The 20528-nt window shown below is 44.6% G+C and overlaps 1 pseudogene; it reads right to left on the bottom strand.

Annotated features, from left to right (window-relative positions):
* Nucleotides 1-1425: 1425 nt before the first annotated feature.
* LOC115114845 (aspartate--tRNA ligase, mitochondrial-like) lies at nt 1426-15698 on the bottom strand (annotated as a pseudogene).
* Between the last annotated feature and the right edge of the window lie 4830 nt (nt 15699-20528).

Raw genomic sequence — 20528 nt, 5'->3', positions numbered from 1 at the left:
CAGAGTCTCATTAAATTGAGGACGATGGTAGCTGAGCTGCTGGAATTCATTATAATTATGCCTCGGTCATGGTTATGCAGTGTTGCTTTCAACTTGCCAGCTCACACCATTTTGCAGAGGGTAAACATCATTGTCCTCTCTTTGCCCTTTTATGTTTGATGCATAATTGTTCATGGACCACAGGTAATTTGGCACGCCAGTGAGAGTGAATAAATTCACAATTCACAGCTTCAACGTTTTGTAAAAATATGCAGCAAGACAATGTGTCTACAGTCAGTAGCCTTGCAATGCTATTCATTTTGCACCAAGTGCCTTCCCTCTGCAATGCACATACATGAAAAGGCATAGTCGGCCCTCACATCACGATGTGGAACTAGTGTGGGTTGGCTCTGAGGGTTGCATCAGCTCTCTTTCTTTTCACTGCCCTCTCAACACTGACTGTGGAGAGACATGCGAGTCATTCCCCTTTCCTCAGCCATCCTCTTAGCCAAAAATCTACTTAAAAAATAACATCTTCGAACTTGCCTCTATGGTCGCCAAGGCATGGGGAAAGCCTCTCTCCACCACTTCCATCTTCACCCCTCAGACGACAGACAAAATGGCATCCAGGACAAGCTGTAGTGTTGGCTGTATTTTGTGCACTAATAAGAACATCTGTGTGGTACCCGCCAGCCTTAGCAACTGTCTCCTAGCAAAGGTGGCATGCGGCTTGGGCAGGCAGCTGTGGTTGTAAAAGTGGCAGTTTACACTGGCACGGAGGTTACACCAGCGTGGCACTAAAATAACTCTGCAGTCAGAAGGGGAATAATACATTCTCACTGCCATTTTTTAAAATTTCAATCTCCAGAATTTAACTGGTCTCTGAAGTTCCCTTTGTGTAATTTTTTTTGTGTGGAATTTAATCTTGTGGAAAAACAACATCGGAGGTGATTGACCTCACTACTTGATTCAGTAGTGAGGTGGTAAAGATGTTGTAAAATGTGATCTGTAGGTTGAATGTTCAATGTATGTGAGGCTTACTGTACTAGAGGTTATTGTAGTACCCTGGATAAATGTTTTTAACCTTAATTGCTTCAGTTAATGTCATGTTGTCTGAGATAAGGTTGTCTGAGGGGAAACATTTTACAAGATCAAATGGAACAATGCTCCCCCCTATTGGACATTCCATGTTTTCACAAAGTCTGAGTAACAGATTTGATGCATAATGTATACAGGATTTTATTGTGTGGCATGAGAATTATAAGCAAGAAACATGAATTTGTCAAACCATAACAATTTAATGGTGACAGTGTCTTCTGTCTACATTGTATATATATTATTTAACTTTCAGGACAGTAGTTTGACTAGCAGAGGAGCTGCCCCTGAGAACAACTGCAAGCAAGCAAAAAAGCAGAATTTCAGAAATGGAGCCAACTAGAAAAATCTTCAACCAGAAACTGGAGCCAAGTGGAAACATCAATATATGAGTAAGTCTCAGCTTCAGGACAACAGTGTAAACTGGGTATAAGTTGTGGAGACGTGGAAACGACAGTTCCAGCTCCGACACCACAGGCCGACACATAATTTATACGGGTGCGATTAATGGTCATCCACGGCTCGCACAAACCTAAAGTGCCAGCATGTCTAGCGACAATATTCTCCAGGAGAATCGAATAGAAGCGCATCTGACACCCGTTCAGACTGCTCCCAATTCTAATTCACATATATAAGTCACGGTACTTAGTCGTCCCACATCTCCCCAATGTAAACCCACCTTTAATATGAGTCAGAGTCTCAGCTTTAGGACAAAGGTGTAACAGCAATGTATATTTCTCCTGGTTCCCTTCGCCATCTGCTGGCCAGTTGACAGAGATGTGATAGGGTTTCAGCTCATTTTCAGAGACAAAATCTGGGGCATGACTCATCAGGTCATGGCCCCTGAATGATTTGGGGAAGGCAATCACGTCCCTGATGCTGGGGGTTCCGACTATAATGGACACTAGGCGGTCCAAACCTAGAGAAGAAGTGAACGGGGGATTTTAGTTAGGGGAATGAAATGATGACTCACAAATGATGCATCACACTTGGCTGCAGGAAGACAAAGGGCCTGGTCTACTAAGTCTACTACTTACCATCTGTAGGACAGATGGTGAAATATCAAAGCATAAGAGAAACAGCTGGGTTTGTCAGTTATGATGGGTCTTATGGCTGATTAACCCCATGCAATCCCACCATGAGGGGGAGCCCCAGAGTCCAGAGTCCAGTGCCTCTAGCAGGTGAGACAGGAGAGACGGATCATCCTGGAAGACAGAACAAACCGGTTTCCCAAAAAACATCTTAAAGGGATCTTAAAGGGATACTACTCCTGGATACCATTTTTGTCTCTGCATCCAGTATGAATGAAGATAAAGGAAGTTTTGTGAGCCATTGCTAATTAGTCTATGGTATCTAGTAGCATTCTTCCAGTTATTGTGCTAACACTAGTAAGCAATTGCGCTAATGCTAGTGACCAACTTTTTCAGAAAATAAAAGATCAACACCAAACTGATCCTTTGGTCATATGTAAGGCGATCAAAACAAAATGCAGACACAATCTACACCGGTCACATCTGCACCTGTAACGCTAGCTTAGTGTGCAACAACTGGCGGTGGTGACTAACCAGAGATACTGGGATACAATGACTTCTCTGGTATAACTTAGCCATTAGATACGTTTATTGCTGGCTATGTAGGTAGATACAGTTTACAACAACAAACTGTACTGTCGTCACCACCCTGAATCGAATCCAATCTGGATCTACAGTCAGAAAAGCATAGAATTAGCTTGACTCAAGTTACTACCCTGATGACACAGACGGCTTCATCAACAATGGTTACGTGAAAAGTTGTATTAAAAAAAGCCCCAGTTTGGTAAACTACTAGGTTTATTACACAGCCAAGCAGATACAACTAGTAGAGTCATATTGGTGGTGAAGTGCATTATCAAAAAGCTTTGTTCTTTCTTTATAACAAAATGCTATTTACCATTTGGCTGTCTATTGTATCACCCTGCCACAAGCCCTTCCAGTCAACACCACTTCATAAGATAAGTACATTGTTTATGAGGATTGCCTGGTCAAAGGTCAAAACAGTTTCGAGTTTTGTCCCAATTTACCTTCATAACCTAGCCTGGTGGAACCAGCCTGATAGCTGCGTTTACCATTCCATTTCACATCACATAATGAAATCTGAAGTGAAATAGAAAGGAGAATGCAGCGATCAGGTGGAACTACTGTGGGTTGGCTCTGAGGGTATGGGGAAGGTCTCTCTCCACCACAACTATCTTCACCCCTCAGACAACAGACAAAATGGCATCCAGGACAAGCTGTAGTGTTGGCTGTATTTTGTGCACTAATGAGAACCTCTGTGTGGTACCTGCCAGCCTTAGCAACTGTCTCCTAGCAAAGGTGGCGGGCGGCTTGGACAGGCTGTTGTTGTAAAAGTGGCAGTTTACACTGGCACGGAGATTACATCAGCGTGGCACTAAAATAACTCTGCAGTCAGAAGGGGAATAATTCATTCTCACTGACAATTTTTTTTATTTCAAACTCCAGAACTTAACTGGTCTCTGAAGTTCCCTTTCTGTGAAATATTTATTTGTGTGGAATTGAATCTTTTTTCTGACATGCACTGTCAACTGTGGGACCTTTTATAGACAGGTGTGTGCCTTTACAAATTATGTCCAATCAATTGAATTTACCACAGGTGGACTCCAATCAAGTTGTAAAAACATCAAGGATGATCAATGAAAACAGGATGCACCTGCACTCAATTTCAAAACTCGTATCAAAGGGTCTGAATACTTATGTAAATAAGCCATTTCTGATTTTGAGGGGGGAAAATTATTTAATCAATTTTAGAATAAGGCTGTAACGTAACAAAATGTGGAAAAAGTCACTGGGTCTGAATACTTTCCAAATGCACAATGTATGTTTGTTTGTCAGATATCACCTCTCCTAACTGCCATTGATAATAGAATAGTGACTATGTATGTGTTCACAGATGCATCTCCACCACTTGGGGACTTGCAAGATGATGTGATGGAGTTCTGACCGACAGACATAATGCTGACGTCTCTGAATGGAGAGAGACCTGACACTCAACACATCCACACTGTGGAAGTGAAGGTGATTACTAATAATACAGTACAGCACAAAATGTCCAGTATTTGCAACAACCTTTTCATTCCTTGTGTCACTGATGAACTCTGCCTCAACTCTGCCTATTTCGTCAGATGTAGAAGACTGGAGATGCTTTTGCCAGACGCCTGCCTCTGTTGTTTGATGGGGAGACCATAAATGGATTGGTTTTATCTGACCTGTTCAAACTCCAACATAGTACCTGTTTGTGTGTCAGATATGACCTATCCTAACTGCCATTGGTAATAGAACAGTGACTTTGTGTATATGTGTTCACTGAAACATGTATGGAGCCAGCACATGGAGACTTGCAAGATGATGTGATTAAGTCCAGACTGACAGATGGGCTTGATGTTTCTAAATTGAGAGAGATCTTGAAAGTTAGCAAAACACTTAGTTTAGAATATCTACATAAATTCAACAATTGCATTTATCATATTACTCTGTAGGCTACTGAGCTAATCAAAGCTTATTCTGGCATCTCACCGTATATCTGCCTGTAGTTATTGAACTCAACCTGCAGGAAGTTTGCTTATAAAATGGCACCGGAAGAAATGGCAGCAGTTTTACGGGCGCCCAACCAATTGTGCTATTATGTGGGTGGGGGGGCAAAAGACTGCTTCTGGATAACTGGACAGCAATCACTCACCTCGGATGAGACAAAGATTTTTACTTCAACAAGCAGGAAGCACAGGACATTCTCCGAACCCCCGACAAGGCCAACATCCCAGTTATTTGCAAGAGGAAGAGACGCAGGTACAGAGGACACAGAGCGGGATGCCTCGTAAGGATCCGCAGAAGGCGAGTGGGAAAGCTGCCGTAACCGTCAATATTACTCGCCAACGTGCAATCATTTGACAATAAATTAGACGAGGTACGATCACAAATATCGTACCAACGGGACATCAAAAACGAATATCTTATATTTCACGGAATCGTGGCTGAATGATTACATGGATATTCAGCTAGCGGGATATACGTTGTACTGGCAAGATAGAACAGCAAGGTGAGGTAAGACGAGGGGGGGGGGCGGTCTGTGCATATTTGTAAACAACAGCTGGTGCACGAAATGTAAGGAAGTCTCTAGATTTTGCTCGCCTGAAGTAGAGCATCTTGTGATAAAATGCAGACCACACTATTTGCCTAGAGAGTTCTCAGCTATACTTTTCGTGGTTGTTTATTTACTACCACAGATGGATGCTGGCACTAAGACCGCACTAAGCTGACAGCGCTCAGTCAGCTGTATAAGGAAATAAGCAAACAGGAAACCGCTCACCCAGAGGAGGCGCTCCTAGTGGCCGGAGACTTTAATGCAGGGAAACTTAAATCAGTTCTACCTCATTTCTATCCACATGTTAAATGTGCAACCAGAGGGAAAAAAATTCTAGATCACCTGTACTCCACCCACAGAGACTCATACAAAGCTCTCCCTTGCCCTCCATTTGGTAAATCCGACCACAATTATATCCTCCTGATTCCTGCTTACAAGCAAAAATTAAAGCAGGAAGCACCAGTGACTCGGTCTATAAAAAGGTGGTCAGGTGAAGCAGATGCTAAACTACAGGACTGTTTTGCTATCACAGACTGGAACATGCTCCGGGATTCTTCCGGTGGCATTGAGGAGTACACCACATCAGTCACTGGCTTTATCAATAAGTGCATCGAGGACATCCTCCCCACAATGACTGTATGTACATACCCCAACCAGAAGCCATGGATTACAGGCAACAGTCGCACTGGGCTAAAGGGCAGAGCTGCCACTTTCATGGCGCGGGACTCTAACCCGGAAGCTTATAAGAAATCCCTCTATGCCCTCCGACGAACTAACAAACAGGCAAAGCGTCAATACCGGGCTAAGATTGAATCGTACTACACCGGCACTGACGCTCGTCTTATGTGGCAGGGCTTGCTAACTATTACTGACTACAAAGGGAAGCAAGGGGAAATCCTAGACCCACTCCAATTTGCATACCGCCCAAACAGAACCACAGATGATGCAATCTCTATTGCACTCTACACTGCCCTTTCCCACCTGGACAAAAGGAACACCTACGTGAGAATGCTATCCACTGACTACAGCTCAGCGTTCAACACCATAGTACCCTCAAACCTCATCACTAAGCTATGGACCCTGGGACTAAACACCTCCCTCTGCAACTGGATCCTGGACTTCCTGACGGGCCGGCCCAGGTGGTGAGGGTAGGTAGCAACACATCTGCCACGCTGATCCTCAACACTGGAGCCCCTCAGGGGTGTGTGCTCAGTCCCCTCCTGTACTCCCTGTTCACCCACGATGGCCAGGCACAACTCCAACACCATCATTAAGTTTGCAGACGACACAACAGTGGTAGGCCTGATCAACGACGAGACAGCCTATAGGGAGGAGGTCAGAGACCTGGCCAGGTGGTGCCAGAATAACAACCTATCCCTAAACGTAACCAAGACTAAGGAGATGATTGTGGACTACAGGAAAAGGAGGACCGAACATGCCCCCATTCTCATCGACGGGGCTGTAGTGGAGCAGATTGAGAGCTTCAAGTTCCTTGGTGTCCACATCAACAACAAACTAGAATGGTCCAAACACACCAAGACACTCATGAAGAGGGCACGACAAAGTCTTATTCCCCCTCGGGAAACTAAAAAGATTTGGCACGGCTCTTCAGATCCTCAAAAGGTTCTACAGCTGCAACATCCTGACTGGTTACATCACTGCCTGGTATGGCAATTTCTCAGCCCCCGACCGCAAGGCACTACAGAAGTTAGTGCGTACAGCCCAGTTCACCACTGGGGCTAAGCTGCCTGCCATCCGGGACCTCTACACCAGGTGGTGTCATAGGAAGGCCCTAAAAATTGTCAAAGACCCCAGCCACCCCAGTCATAGACTGTTCTCTCTACTACCGCATGGCAAGCTGTACCAGAGTGCCAAGTCTAGGACAAAAAGGCTTCTCAACAGTTTATACCCCCAAGCCATTAGACTCCTGAACAGGTTATCAAATGGCTACCCAGACTATTTGTATTGTGTGCCCCCCCAACCCCTCTTTAACGCTGCTGCTACTCTCTGTTTATCATATATGCATAGTCATTTTAACTCTACAGTAGTGTACATACTAGTGTACATACAATTGGGCCGACCAACCAGTGCCCCCGCATATTGGCTAACCGGGCTATCTGCATTGTGTCCCGCCACCCACCACCCGCCAACCCCTCTTTCACGCTACTGCTACTCTCTGTTTATCATATATGCATAGTCACTTTAACCATATCTACATGTATATACTACCTCAATCAGAGAGACTATCCGGTGCCTGTATATAGCCTCGCTACTGTTATTTTTCACTGTTTTTTTACTGTTATTTTTATTTCTTTACTTACCTATTGTTCACCTAATACCTTTTCTGCACTGTGGGTTAGAGCCTGTAAGTAAGCATTTCACTCTACACCTGTTGTATTCGGCACATGTGACAAATTAACTTTGATTTGATTTGATTGCTGTGATTGAGGTGGGGGGAAACAGCTGACAGATGGGTTTGTCTTGGTGGTCGCAAGGACACACCCAAGAAACACACACATCAAACCACATCCCCAAGCCAACTCATGTTTGGCTTCTGTCACCATTTCTTGAGGAGCAAGCAAAAATACGATGCCAAATCAGCAGGTGCGATTCCCCTTTAAAAAGCCAAGCATTACACAATATCCGCTAAATCATTTCAAGCAATGTTGTCCCTGTATGTTTATGTGGTGCGTGTGTTTGTCTACCATTCATTTTGTGTAGCCAGTTAGCAATAATGATAAATGTCTTCTGGGTAGACAGAAAGACTTTTCCAAAAACGTTCTCAAATGAACGTTAATTGCAAAGTAGGTTCCTTTCTTGCAAAATGCGCAACGAAAGTGGTATGACACTTTCTGTGTTTGATGTGATTTAAGCATTGACACGGGCTCAGAACATCCAATGTCATTGTTTCTCTATAAATAATTGTGTGTGTTATAGGGTAAGTATTAGAACAAGCCCTAAGGTAATATCTCTCTTGGAGCTGATCCATTGTCAGTATTCTAATGTTAAGGTAAGACTTGAATGGAGAAAGCTGATCAGAGAGCTCCTACAGAGGAAGTAACTTAAGGCCAAGACACACCATTATAAAAGTTGGCCATGCGCAGCAGATAACCTTCTGGGTGTTGACGAACGGTGGCGATTCAACATGCAGAATTCAGGAAATGAACAGAAAATAACACCGATGTTCTGTGGTCAGAGGCGATAGGGTGGCCACTGTTGCTTTTAACCATTCGTTGGCACAGTCTGTTTAGTCCTCAGGTCTGGCTTATTCTTTTCATCACTGGAAGGCTACTGACAGTATAATCTAGCCTATAGCTACAGTAGTGAATACTGTCTTATTACCAGTAATAATAAATATTACCTTCCGACCTTGCAGCAATTTAGGAGCTCCGTGCAGCTCAGAAACGTTCAGATAAAGAGGGAGCAACAATGAGCGCTGTGATTACCAATCCTAATCAGTTGTTTATTTTGAGAGGCTATAATTGCAGTACTAATGGTGACTGTGCTTGCATATCATCCTCAGCCTGATAGAAATGACTGTGTTTGGGAAATCAGCATTCTGGTGCTCTTACTTATCCAGTCCAAGTTCATTACCTTGAGGATTGTCTCCAGGACATGCTGTTGCTCTGAGGCCTTGTGAATAAGAATGGATCCTCCCCCGATCTCACACCTGTTCAGGACCAGGTCATAATGCTAGCCACGTACCTGCCATAATGACACACAAGGAATAGATGAATGATACAGACATACGGTCTCAGTGTAGGCCGTTAAAGGATGCTATCTGATTTAAAGCTTATTTATATTGACTTATGGGATACTCTTACAATACAAATGAAATATACTTGGCTATGAATTTTGCTTGAATATATAGTTTGGTTTGCTAAACTTCTTGTTTTGGACTACATCTGGTTTGAAAATAGCAGTGACAGCAATGTTAGACACAGTACTCAGTGGGGGTCGTTCTATCTCAAAAAGCACAAGAAAGAGGATTTGGATATGAAGCTCGAAAATGCTAAAATAGGTAACATTGACTTGAATTGGATTTGTGCCACAAATGCCAAAAAGTGATCATTTGATAAGGTAGACAAAACCAAATTATGGCTTGCTGTCATACCTTGTCCATAAACTGCTTACAGGTTAAGGAAACCAAGATGTAATTTGAGGGAACAATGGGGGGGTCTTTAAAAATAAATCACCTGGATCAGCACCACCTAGTTGTGAGATCCTGGAAATATTTTCAGGATGTAGAGGATGTAGGATGGGACATAAACCTAACAACTTCAATTACTAATTTATTTTAACAGTGTGTGTGTGTGGGGGGGGGGGGGGAGGGGCTCACCAAATTCACTGAGAATACATTACATTACATAGGATGAAGAAACAATACTGAAGCTCCATTATACTTGTTAGACATAGAGAACTGATACTGTATACTCAATGTTAGGGTGGGATTTGCGTGGTGTGTCGCGAGTCCATCGTTGGCTTTTGACAATTTCTCTGGATTCCTTACTGATTGTTAGAAAAAAGTATGGTACAAATTGGATGTTAGGTACTATATTTATTGAATATTATCTGAATCCTATAAATTAAAATTGCCAATTTGGATGCAATCAATTAGCTTCTCTCAGAGATCAAATGTATATTTCAACAACATAATGTTGCAGGAATGCTAATCAAATCTGTTTTCTAACTACAGAAATGATTTCAGAACCATCTAAGATGGTGGGTGTCATGGCTTGGTGAAATGACATGGAACGACCCCAGCACATTTCAAAGAGTTTTCTATTTGTACAAAACAGCAAGCAAGGGCACAGAAACAAGCTTCATAAGGTCAGTCAACACTGTTGAGAGGGTTTCCTCAGGGAGAGGTTCGGTGAAGGGATGGTGGGCTGAATCAAGCTGCCCGGGGTCGTCGTCTTTTGGCAGGAAAAGTGGGAAGTCTACCACCCACAGGAAGTGAAACGCTGAGGGGTTTCTAACAGCCATGCCTGAGCCTTCTAGGGGTTCAGCACATTGAAGCCTCAACTTGCCCAACAAAGGGCACTGTGGGAGGAAATAATGCAAATCAGGAGACTCAAAGCTGCAGTCATCGTGAAAAATATATATATTTATTTTCAGATGGCACTGGCTTTCAACTGCTTGTTCACATAATAATCTTTGACGCCTGACAATTGACTATTGCGAGGGTGGATTGTTCTCTTCCTTCTATTCTGACATTTGATTGCAATTGCTTCCACATCTTTTAGACAAAAGAACACTATTGATCCACAGCTATTTGAAAGACTGTTTCTTTTAAAACAAAACAGCTATCATTTTTGGTGCACCAGGCCCAATTATGTGTCTGAGAAAAGATAAAACAGTAACTCAAACCTTGAAGTGTGTTGTGAGTATGAATTTTCCTGTGCAGTTCATGTCAAAGCAGCCACTTTGACCACCACATCACTCATTTCGACTAAAAGGGTTATCTTTAATGGGGTGAAGTATGCAGAAGAACAAGTCTATGTCCCAAATTGCACCATTATTCCCTAGCTAGTGCACTACTTTTGACCAGGGCCCTGGTCAAAAGCTAGTGCCATTTGGGATGCAACCAGGGTGACCATATCAGAGTGTAACTCACCACACATTACTGCATACCAGCAGAGATGAGCAGCAGGTCCCCAGGTCTGGCCTGGGCCACCTGAGGCAGACTTCAATGCACCATCTGCCTTCACCATTACTAGGAGGAATGGACAAAACACACCACAACCAAAAACACCAGGCTTATTTGATATTCCTCTGAAGCAGCTAGCCCCTGGGCATGGCACTGACAGCCTTGAATGCCCAGAAGTCATCAGGTTTTCATATCCCTCTAACCATAAATTGCTAAACCCAATAAATAATTTGTATAAATGGAGTCACAAATTAGCTGTGCATTTACCAATCATTTCACTTCGTTATAAAGAGGGTCCTATAAGATGTACAGGATTGCACCACTCTAGGATTGGTGAGGTCTACTCTTGCCTAAGGGCAAGTATGCAATGTCTTTCGTTCAACATTTTCTTCACAATAATCTTGGTTTATTGATCATATTCCATATATTCCACTGGATGTCTTAAGGTGAACGCACCAATTTGTAAGTCGCTCTGGATAAGAGCGTCTGCTAAATGACTTAAATGTAAATGTAAATGTAAATGTAAATATATTCCAGATTCATATTTCATGAAGACTGTCTGTTTTCGTTTGCTGAGTGTATTGTAAAAGCAGCAGGGTTTTTTAAAACATGAGGTAAACATACCTGGTTGAACTGTGTCCTGGCAGTTTTTTTAGGGGTGCCTGATCCTTGCCCCTCAAATGCTTCTGTTGTGAAATAAAGAATGTTCTAATGCACTGTGTACAAAACATTAAGAACACCTTCCTAATAATGAGTTGCACCCCCCCCCACACACACACTTTTGCCCTCAGAACAGCCTCAGTTCGTTGGGGAATGGACTCTACAAGGTGTTGAAAGCATTCCACAGGGATGCTGGCCCATGTTGACTAATGCTTCCCACAGTTGTGTCAAGTTGGCTGGATGTCCTTTGGGTGGTGGACAATTCTTGAAACACACAGGAAACAGTTGAGTGTGAAAAACCCAGTAGCGTTGCAGTTCTTGACACAAACCAGTGTGCCTGGCACCTACTACCATACCCCGTTCAAAGGTGCTTAAATCTTGTGTCTTGCCCATTTGCCCTCTGAATGGCACACATACACAATCCATATCTCAGTTGTCTCAAGGCTTTAAAATTATTCTTTAAACCTGTCTCCTCCCCTTCATCTACACTAATTTGAAGTGGATTTAACATAGCTTTCACCAGGTCAGTCTATGTCATGGAAAGAGCAGGTGTCCTTAATGTTTTGTACACTCAGTGTAAACCATCATCACTAACTTAGACAATCTTTATTTGACCCACAAATCTTAACAAAAGTAATAGGTTATATGAACCTACTAGAACAGTCTACTAGAATGCCATTTGAAATCCAGTGTTTGCAAGAAAAATATAGGTTTTAGTTTCACTGTACTTACTGCTCCAAATAATTTTGCACGCCCAATTTTTCAATTTTTGATTTGTTAAAAAAGTTTGAAATATCCAATAAATGTCGTTCCACTTCATGATTGTGTCCCACTTGTTGTTGATTCTTCACAAAAAAATACAGTTTTATATCTTTATGTTTGAAGCCTGAAATGTCGCAAAGTTCAAGGGGGCCGAATACTTTCGCAAGGCACTGTATATGATCCCCAATCAGAGACAACGATAGACAGCTGTCTCTGAATGGGAACCACACTCGGCCAAACACAAAGACATAGAAAACATAGAATTTCTCACCCGAGTCACACCCTGCCCTAACCAAACATGGAGAATAATAAGGTTCTCTACGGTCAGGGCGTGACAGTATGTGTTGCCAGCGAAGATCTTTAACAGAGTGGGAGTCAAACTAACCCCATTTAAAACTGTTCGACGCTCATCTGCAAAGATTTTTTTTACTGTATCTGCCCTCAGAAGTCGTTAATCAAGTGTCTTTATAGAGCTAATCACTGCATTACCTGGGTGAATTCTGGCTGTCTGTCTGGTTTGGAACCTTCATCTCTATAGCACTGGGCCAGTTGAAAGTACTTGCCAGATAAAACATTTACATCCAATTCGGTTCCAATTCACATGCCAATTTTCATGTTTAAAAAATTGCTCAAAACCTCTGAAGGCACATCAAAAGGCAGGGTTGCACCTGTGCATGGATTTATCTAACTTTTTTCTTCCTTCCTCCCACATTCACTTTAAGAGTAAATGTAAATAAGTTTCCCGTAAGAAGATGTTTATGTATGAAACTGTATCAATGCCTTGGTGATTCAATACAACCAATCCATGTTGTTTACCTATCAATGACAGCCACCATGAGAAGCCATTTAAAGTGTTGAGGACTCTGAGGCAGGAAGTAAAATCTACCAGGTTCTCTTGAGGGCACCACAAACTTCTTTGCTCCCTGGAAAATACATAAGCATGAGGGGAGGACTGGCTCCTCACTGCTCTCTACATAATTTAATATAGGAGCTACGAGACTATAATACACATAATCTATCCAAAATTGTGTTTGGATAAAGTAAAATGTTGTGTGAAGTGCACCAACCCCTGGAGTGGGTGTTTTCAACATCCACAAACCCTAGAATGGAAACAAAAAATAATTAACTCAAATAGACTACAATACTGTAGGAAAGGAACTGGAGAGGTAACTCAAGGACATGCACATAGCAGAGGTACTCTCTTATCTTCATCACTAGCTGGGACCTCAGTCTCAAGTTATACTGCATTTGTGACGAATGAAGGTCCAGATAACGATATTATCACTTCCTGATGTGTTTCACCTGTCTTTGCACTTGTCTCTACCCCCTCCAGGTGTCGCCCATCTCCCCCATTATCCCCTGTGTATTTATACCTGTGTTCTCTGTTTGTCTGTTGCCAGTTCGTTTTGTTTCGTGAAACCTACCAGTGTTTGTCCCCTTGCTCCTGTCTGTTCTTGTTCCTATTTTGTAGTCTTTCCCGGTTTTGATCTTTCTGCCTGCCCTGACCCTGAGACTGCCTGCCATTCTGGACCTGTTGCACCCTTTCTGGATGACTGACCTATGCCTGCCCTTGACCTGTCGTTTGCCTGCCCCTGTACTGGAAATACACTTTTGTTACTTCGACACTGTCTGCATCGGTGTCTTACCTGAAACCTGATAGATATTGCATCCGAAGGGATTCAGATTTCTTTGAACACAGAGTAAAGCTCATCATTACTGAAATAGTATTGTTAACAATATGTGTTTATGTGTCTGATGTTATTATGCATACATAATGTAAGCGTAATCATATAATCTACTCACTTTCACAAAATCTTCACAGGGCAGCTTATGGCAGACATTTAGAATCTCCACACTCTCAGCAAGAACCTCAACCTCTCCTGTGGGCATCTTCTACAATTTACAAAATGATGACACAATCAGAAGGGAGTCATTCACATGAACACTGATGGAGAATATTACTGCCACTTATATTGTCACCAGTCTCACCTTGTTCTCTTGGCCATTTGGTCAAAGTCTGGCCGTGCCTTTCACCCTGATCACTGATTCTGGAGGTAAGTCACACAAGGCTTTTATCAGATTAATTTTGGCCTAAACCGAGATACAAATACATAGCCAATATATAGTCAAGTTAAAATATATTACATTGGAATTTGATTACTGAAAATATAAGATAGTTACAGTATACTTTTTGGAATAATTAATGAAATGGTAAAACAGTCCTACCTCGTCTAAAGGGATAAGAATTTGTGCCAAGCCGCTGAAATCTCAGGATAAAAAATACATCCTGTCTGATTGGTGCAAAACAATATGTTAACACGTCAGCACAATGCATTTCTTTCCATTTGAAGGCTACTTTAAATATTCATATAAAACAGTATGTTCGTGCTTAAAACAGAGTGAAACATGTCAAACCTCAGGTACTGAACCCGGCCACAGAATGACTTCTTCTCCTACATGGGCAGGTCATAGCTCCCCACAAGTGTGACTCTGAAGTAACAGGCTGCTAGAACATGGAGAGACAAAGTTAGTGTTATGCTTGTTCTATATTAATCATTATTCATTAAGTAGTCCTTCAAACCTGGTCCTGGACACCCACGTGTTTTGTTCCAGCCCTGCAGTAACAAACCTGATTCAGCGTGAGCATTATGAGTAGTTGACCACTTTACATATTAATGCTGGGCTGGGGCAAAACCCTGCACACCTCTGTGGGTGTTCATGACCTGGATTCCAGAACAGCAGTGGTCACCAACCCCAGTCCTGGAGAACGATGTGTTGTTACATACAGTGCCTTGCGAAAGTATTCGGCCCCCTTGAACTTTGCGACCTTTTGCCACATTTCAGGCTTCAAACATAAAGATATAAAACTGTATTTTTTGGTGAAGAATCAACAACAAGTGGGACACAATCATGAAGTGGAACGACATTTATTGGATATTTCAAACTTTTTTAACAAATCAAAAACTGAAAAATTGGGCATGCAAAATTATTCGCGATCGACCACTATTGCTGCAGTTTGCGCGAGGACATCCGCATTCCCAGCATACGGCGCTCGTCGATTCAGGCGCGGCTGGGAATTTTATAGATAGTTTAGGTATCCCCATTGTTCTAGTGGCTATGCCCTTCCCAGTTCACACTTTAGACAGTCGACCATTAGGGTCAGGGTTGATTAGGGAGGCCACTGCTCCTCTGGGCATGGTGATGCAAGGGGGTCACAAGGAGAGAATCAGTCTCATTAACTCTCCTGCATTTCCCGTGGTGCTAGGCCTACCCTGGTTAGCTTGTCATGACCCCACTGTTTCATGGCAACGGAGGGCTGTCACGGGGGGTGGTAGCGAGAGTGCTCGGGGAGGCGTTTAGGGGTTTTCGTTGGTGCTACTACGGTGGAAAGTCCAGACCAGGTCTCCACCGTGCGCATTCCCCCGGAATATTCCGACTTGGCTCTCGCCTTCTCCAAAAAGAGGGCGACTCAATTACCACCTCATCGTAGGGGGGATTGTGTGATAAATCTCCTGGTAGACGCCACACTTCCCAGGAGTCCCGTGTCTCCCCTGTCACAGGCGGAGACGGTGGCTATGGAAACATATGTCTCCGAATACCTGCGTCAGGGGTTCATTTGGTACTCTACTTCACCCGCCTCCTCGAGTTTCTTTTTTGTGAAGAATAAGGAGGGAGGTCTGCGTCCGTGTATTGACTATCGAGGCCTGAACCAGATCACTGTGAGGTACAGTTACCCGCTACCGCTCATCGCCACAGCGTTTGAGTCAATGCATGGGGTGCGCTTCTTCACCAAACTAGATCTCAGGAGCGCTTACAACCTGGTGCGTATCTGGGAGGGAGACGAGTGGAAGACGGCGTTCAGTACGACCTCAGGGCACTATGAGTACCTCGTCATGCCGTATGGGTTGATGAATGCTCCATCAGTCTTCCAAGCCTAGATTTTCAGGGACCTGCACGAGCAGGGTGTAATGGTGTATATCGATGACATTCTGATATACTCCGCTGCACGCGCCGAGCATGTGTCCCTGGTGCGCAGGGTGCTTGGTCGACTGTTGGAGCATGACCTGTACGTCAAGGCTGAGAAATGCCTGTTCTCCCAGCAGTCCATCTCCTTCCTAGGGTATCGCATGTCCACCTCAGGGGTGGAGATGGAGAGCGACCGCATTTCAGCTGTGCGTAATTGTCCGACTCCCACCACGGTAGCGGCTCCCATTACCTCACTGCTGAAGGGGTGCCCGGTACGTTTTCAGTGGTCGGCGGAGGCAGACAGGGCTTTTGGTCACCTGAGGGCTCTGTTTACCGCAGCTCCCGTGCTGGCCCATCCGGATCCCTCTTTGGCCGTTCATAGTGGAGGTGGACACATCCGAGGCTGGGATAGGAGCCGTGCTCTCTCAGTGCTTGGGTACGCCACCGAAGCTCAGCCCCTGTTCCTTCTTCTCGAAGAAGCTCAGCCCGGCGGAGCAAAACTATGATGTGGGGAATGGGGACCTGTTGGCTGTCGTCAGGGCTTTGAAGGCGTGGAGACATTGCCTTGAGGGGGCTAAACACCCTTTTCTCATCTGGACTGACCACCACAATCTGGAGTACATCCGGGCAGCGAGGAGACTGAACCCTCGCCAGGCAAGGTGGGCCATGTTTTTCACCCGTTTTGTTTTCACCCTTTCTTACAGACTAGGTTCCCAGAACGTGAAGGCAGACGCACTGTCCCGGCTGTATGACACAGAGGAGCGGCCCATGGATCCCACCCCCATACTCCCGGCCTCCTGCCTGGTGGTACCGGTAGTGTGGGAGCTGGACGCGGACATTGAGCAGGCGTTACATGTAGAGCCCGCTCCCCTCCAGTGTCCCGCTGGGCGTCTGTACGTGCCATCTGTTGTCCGTGACCAGCTGATCTATTGGGCTCACACTTCATCCTCCTCTGGTCATCCAGGCATTGGTCGGACGGTGCCCTGTCTGAGTGGGAGGTACTGGTGGCCCACTTTGGCTAAGGACGTAAGGGTTTATGTTTCCTCCTGCTCGGTGTGCGCCCAGTGTAAGGCTCCTAGGCACCTGCCCAGAGGTAAGCTACACCCCTTACTCGTTCCAGAACGGCCTTGGTCGCACCTGTCGGTCAATTTTCTTACCAATCTTCCTCCCTCACAGGGTAACACCACGATCCTGGTCGTTGTGGACCATTTTTCCAAGTCCTGTCGTCTCCTCCCTCTGCCCTGTCTCCCTAAGGCCCTACAGACTAGAGAGGCCTTATTTACACACGTCTTCCAGCACTACGGGGTGCCTGAGGATATAGTGTCTGATCTGGGTCCACAGTTCACTTCGAGGGTCTGGAGGGTGTTCATGGAACGCCTGGGGGTCTCGATCAGCCTTACCTCAGGTTTTCACCCCGAGAGTAACAGGCAGGTGGAGAGAGTTAACCAGGATGTGGGTAGGTTTGAGGTCTTATTGCCAGGACCGGCTGGGGAAGTGGACAGTGTTTGTGCCCTGGGCAGAGATGGCCCAGAACTCGCTCCGCCACTCATCCATTAACCTCTCCCCTTTCCAGTGCATACTGGGGTACCAGTCGGTTCTGCCGCCTTGGCATCAGAGTCAGATCGAGGCTCCTGCAGTGGACGACTGGTTCAGGCGCGCGGAGGAGACATGGGACGGCACTCATGTTCACCTTCAGCGGGCCGTGCAGCGCCAGAAAGCCAGCGCAGACCGTCACCGCAGTGAGATCCCGGTGTTCGCACTGGGGGACTGGGTCTGGCTCTCGACCCGAAACCTGACCCTCCGCCTGCCCTGCCATAAGCTGGGGCCGCGGTTTGTGGGGCCATTTAAAGTCCCGAGGAGACTGAACGAGGTTAGTTACAGGTTACAGCATCCCGCCGATTAGGGGTATTAACCCCTCGTTCCTTATGTCTCTCCTCAGGCCGGTGGTGGCTGGCCCACTCCAGGAGTCTGATGTGCGGGAGGTTCCTCCGCCCCCTCTGGACATCGAGGGGGCCCCGGCGTATTCAGTTCGCTCCATACTGGATTCGAGGCGTCGGGCGAGGGACCTTCAGTACCTTGTGGAGTGGGAGGGGTACGGTCCGGAGGAGATGCTGGGTTCCGGTGGAGGACGTGTTGCACCCTTCAATGCTGCGGGAGTTCCACCGTCTCCGTCCAGATCGCCCTGCGCCTTGCCCTCCGGGTCGTCCCCGAGGCCGGTGTCGGTGCACGTCAAGGGGGGGTACTGTCATGACTTCCGCCGAAGTCGGTTCCTCTCCTTGTTCGGGGGGCGTTCGGCGGTCGACGTCACCCGTCTTCTAGCCATCGCCGATCCACCTTTCATTTTCCATTTGTTTTGTCTTGTTTTTCCACACACCTGGTTTACATTCCCTCATTACTTGTCGTGTATTTAACCCTCTGTTCCCCCCATGTCTTTGTGTGAGATTGTTTGTTGTAAGTGCATGTGCACTTTCTGACTGGTTTTGCGATGGGTTATTTTACCCGTATTTTGTTGTTCTGGGTACAGCTTGTTTTTGCATTATTAAAGTGCTCCAGTTGTTATCCATTTCTGCTCTCCTGCGTCTGACTTCCTGCAGCCAGTTACACACCGCTTACAGTGGAGATCAGTGGAGAGAGGTACAGTAAACAGTTATTACTACATCATTATTTAATCCAGTATTATATATGTATATGAGCAGTAGATTAAATATGTAGTATCAGTAGACAACACATGAACCTGAACCAATACGTTACAGTTTTTTCTTTTCAGCTATGTGACAGCCTCAAAAATGATACTCCCGTGTAAGGGTCTGCAGCGAATCACAGTCAGCCGCCAGAGAGAAGTAAATGTAACCACAGGACATGTGACAGAGTTGATGGACACCCTATGTTCACCAATGGACAGAAAGTTCCACAGAATGGAGTATAATCTCGTGCTGTCAGAAACCGCTGCACTTGACCCCAGGTTTAAGAAGTTAGCCTTCAGTGATGCCAGAGCGATTGATGACGCTCTTCAAAGAATAACCTCAGCAGCAGGGAGGGACAGCCCAAGCAGTCAGCTGGCTCAGGCGCCAGGGTAACAGGAAGAAGAGGGATCAGATGGAGCAGGAGCACCAGCAGTAATGCCACAAACATCGTCTGTTTGGATGCTGTTTGATGAGAGAACAACTGGGGATGCAGCACAAAGGAATCCCTCAGCAGATGTCATAATGCAGGTCTGATCCTATTTGGAGGAACCCCTCCTCCATAGATCTGCAGATCCTCTGAGCTGGTGGGAGAACAAGGCCTCTGTCTAAACATGGCTTACTAAAGTCATGACAGGGAGACTCTGCATAGTGGCCACATCCTTTCCCTCTGAGAGGGTCTTCTCGAAAACGGGACAAATAATTATTGAGAGAAGAAACCGCATCAGCCCCTCGAAAGTGAGGCAGCTTGCATTTCTGAAGGCAAATCTCTCATAAAAGAAAAATATGGTCAGCATTGCTGTGTGCTGCTGGTTATAACATGGCAATAAAGAAGAGAGAGAAAAGAAGGACCAGTTTAATATTTTAAATGGGATGCTGCAGTTTTGCACATTGTTACTTATTTTTCTTTGATATGGTGCAATATTCTATTATTATGTTGTTCAGATTGTATTCGTTTTGAATTGTTACATTTATATGCACTTTGTTTATATACATTAAAAAAGTTATACTTTAAATGCACATGTGTAATAGCATCATTTTTTTTACATTTATTTCAATTTGTGGGATACTGCAGTTTTGCAAATTGTTATTTATTTTTCTTTGATATGGTGCAATATTCTTATGCTGTTCAGATTGTATTCGTTTTGAATGGTTAGAATTATATGCACTTTGCTTATATACATTAAAAAGTTATACTTTAAATGTTTCATAACAAACCAATGCATTTTTAAATACATTGTGGTTAAGGTAGAGTATGATTTAATTTAATAATTTAATTAGAATTATTTTAACACCAATCGTAGTCAAACTATCGCAAACGGTTTAACTTGAAAAAATACATAACATATTTTTTGAAAGAGCCGTATGGGAGCCAAAAGAGCCGTATCTTTTTGGTGAGCTGAGCCGAACGAGCCGGCTCACTGAAAAGAGCCGGAATGCCCATCACTAATACTTACAAGCTAAACAGAAAGCTAGCTGTCATCTAAACTTGTAAAGATCTGTCTTGTAAATTGGCCGCTTGTTGTACATGGATGCTAGATAGCTACATAAACATGATTTACTGGCAACCTCGATGTGGAAAATTAAACGTTAGTTGCATC

The sequence above is a fragment of the Oncorhynchus nerka genome, linkage group LG9b (assembly GCF_034236695.1).
Source record: "Oncorhynchus nerka isolate Pitt River linkage group LG9b, Oner_Uvic_2.0, whole genome shotgun sequence".
NCBI classification, from domain to species: Eukaryota; Metazoa; Chordata; class Actinopteri; order Salmoniformes; family Salmonidae; genus Oncorhynchus; species Oncorhynchus nerka.
The sequence above is the reverse complement of the archived record's forward strand: the minus strand, read 5'-3'. Positions and strand labels throughout refer to the sequence as shown.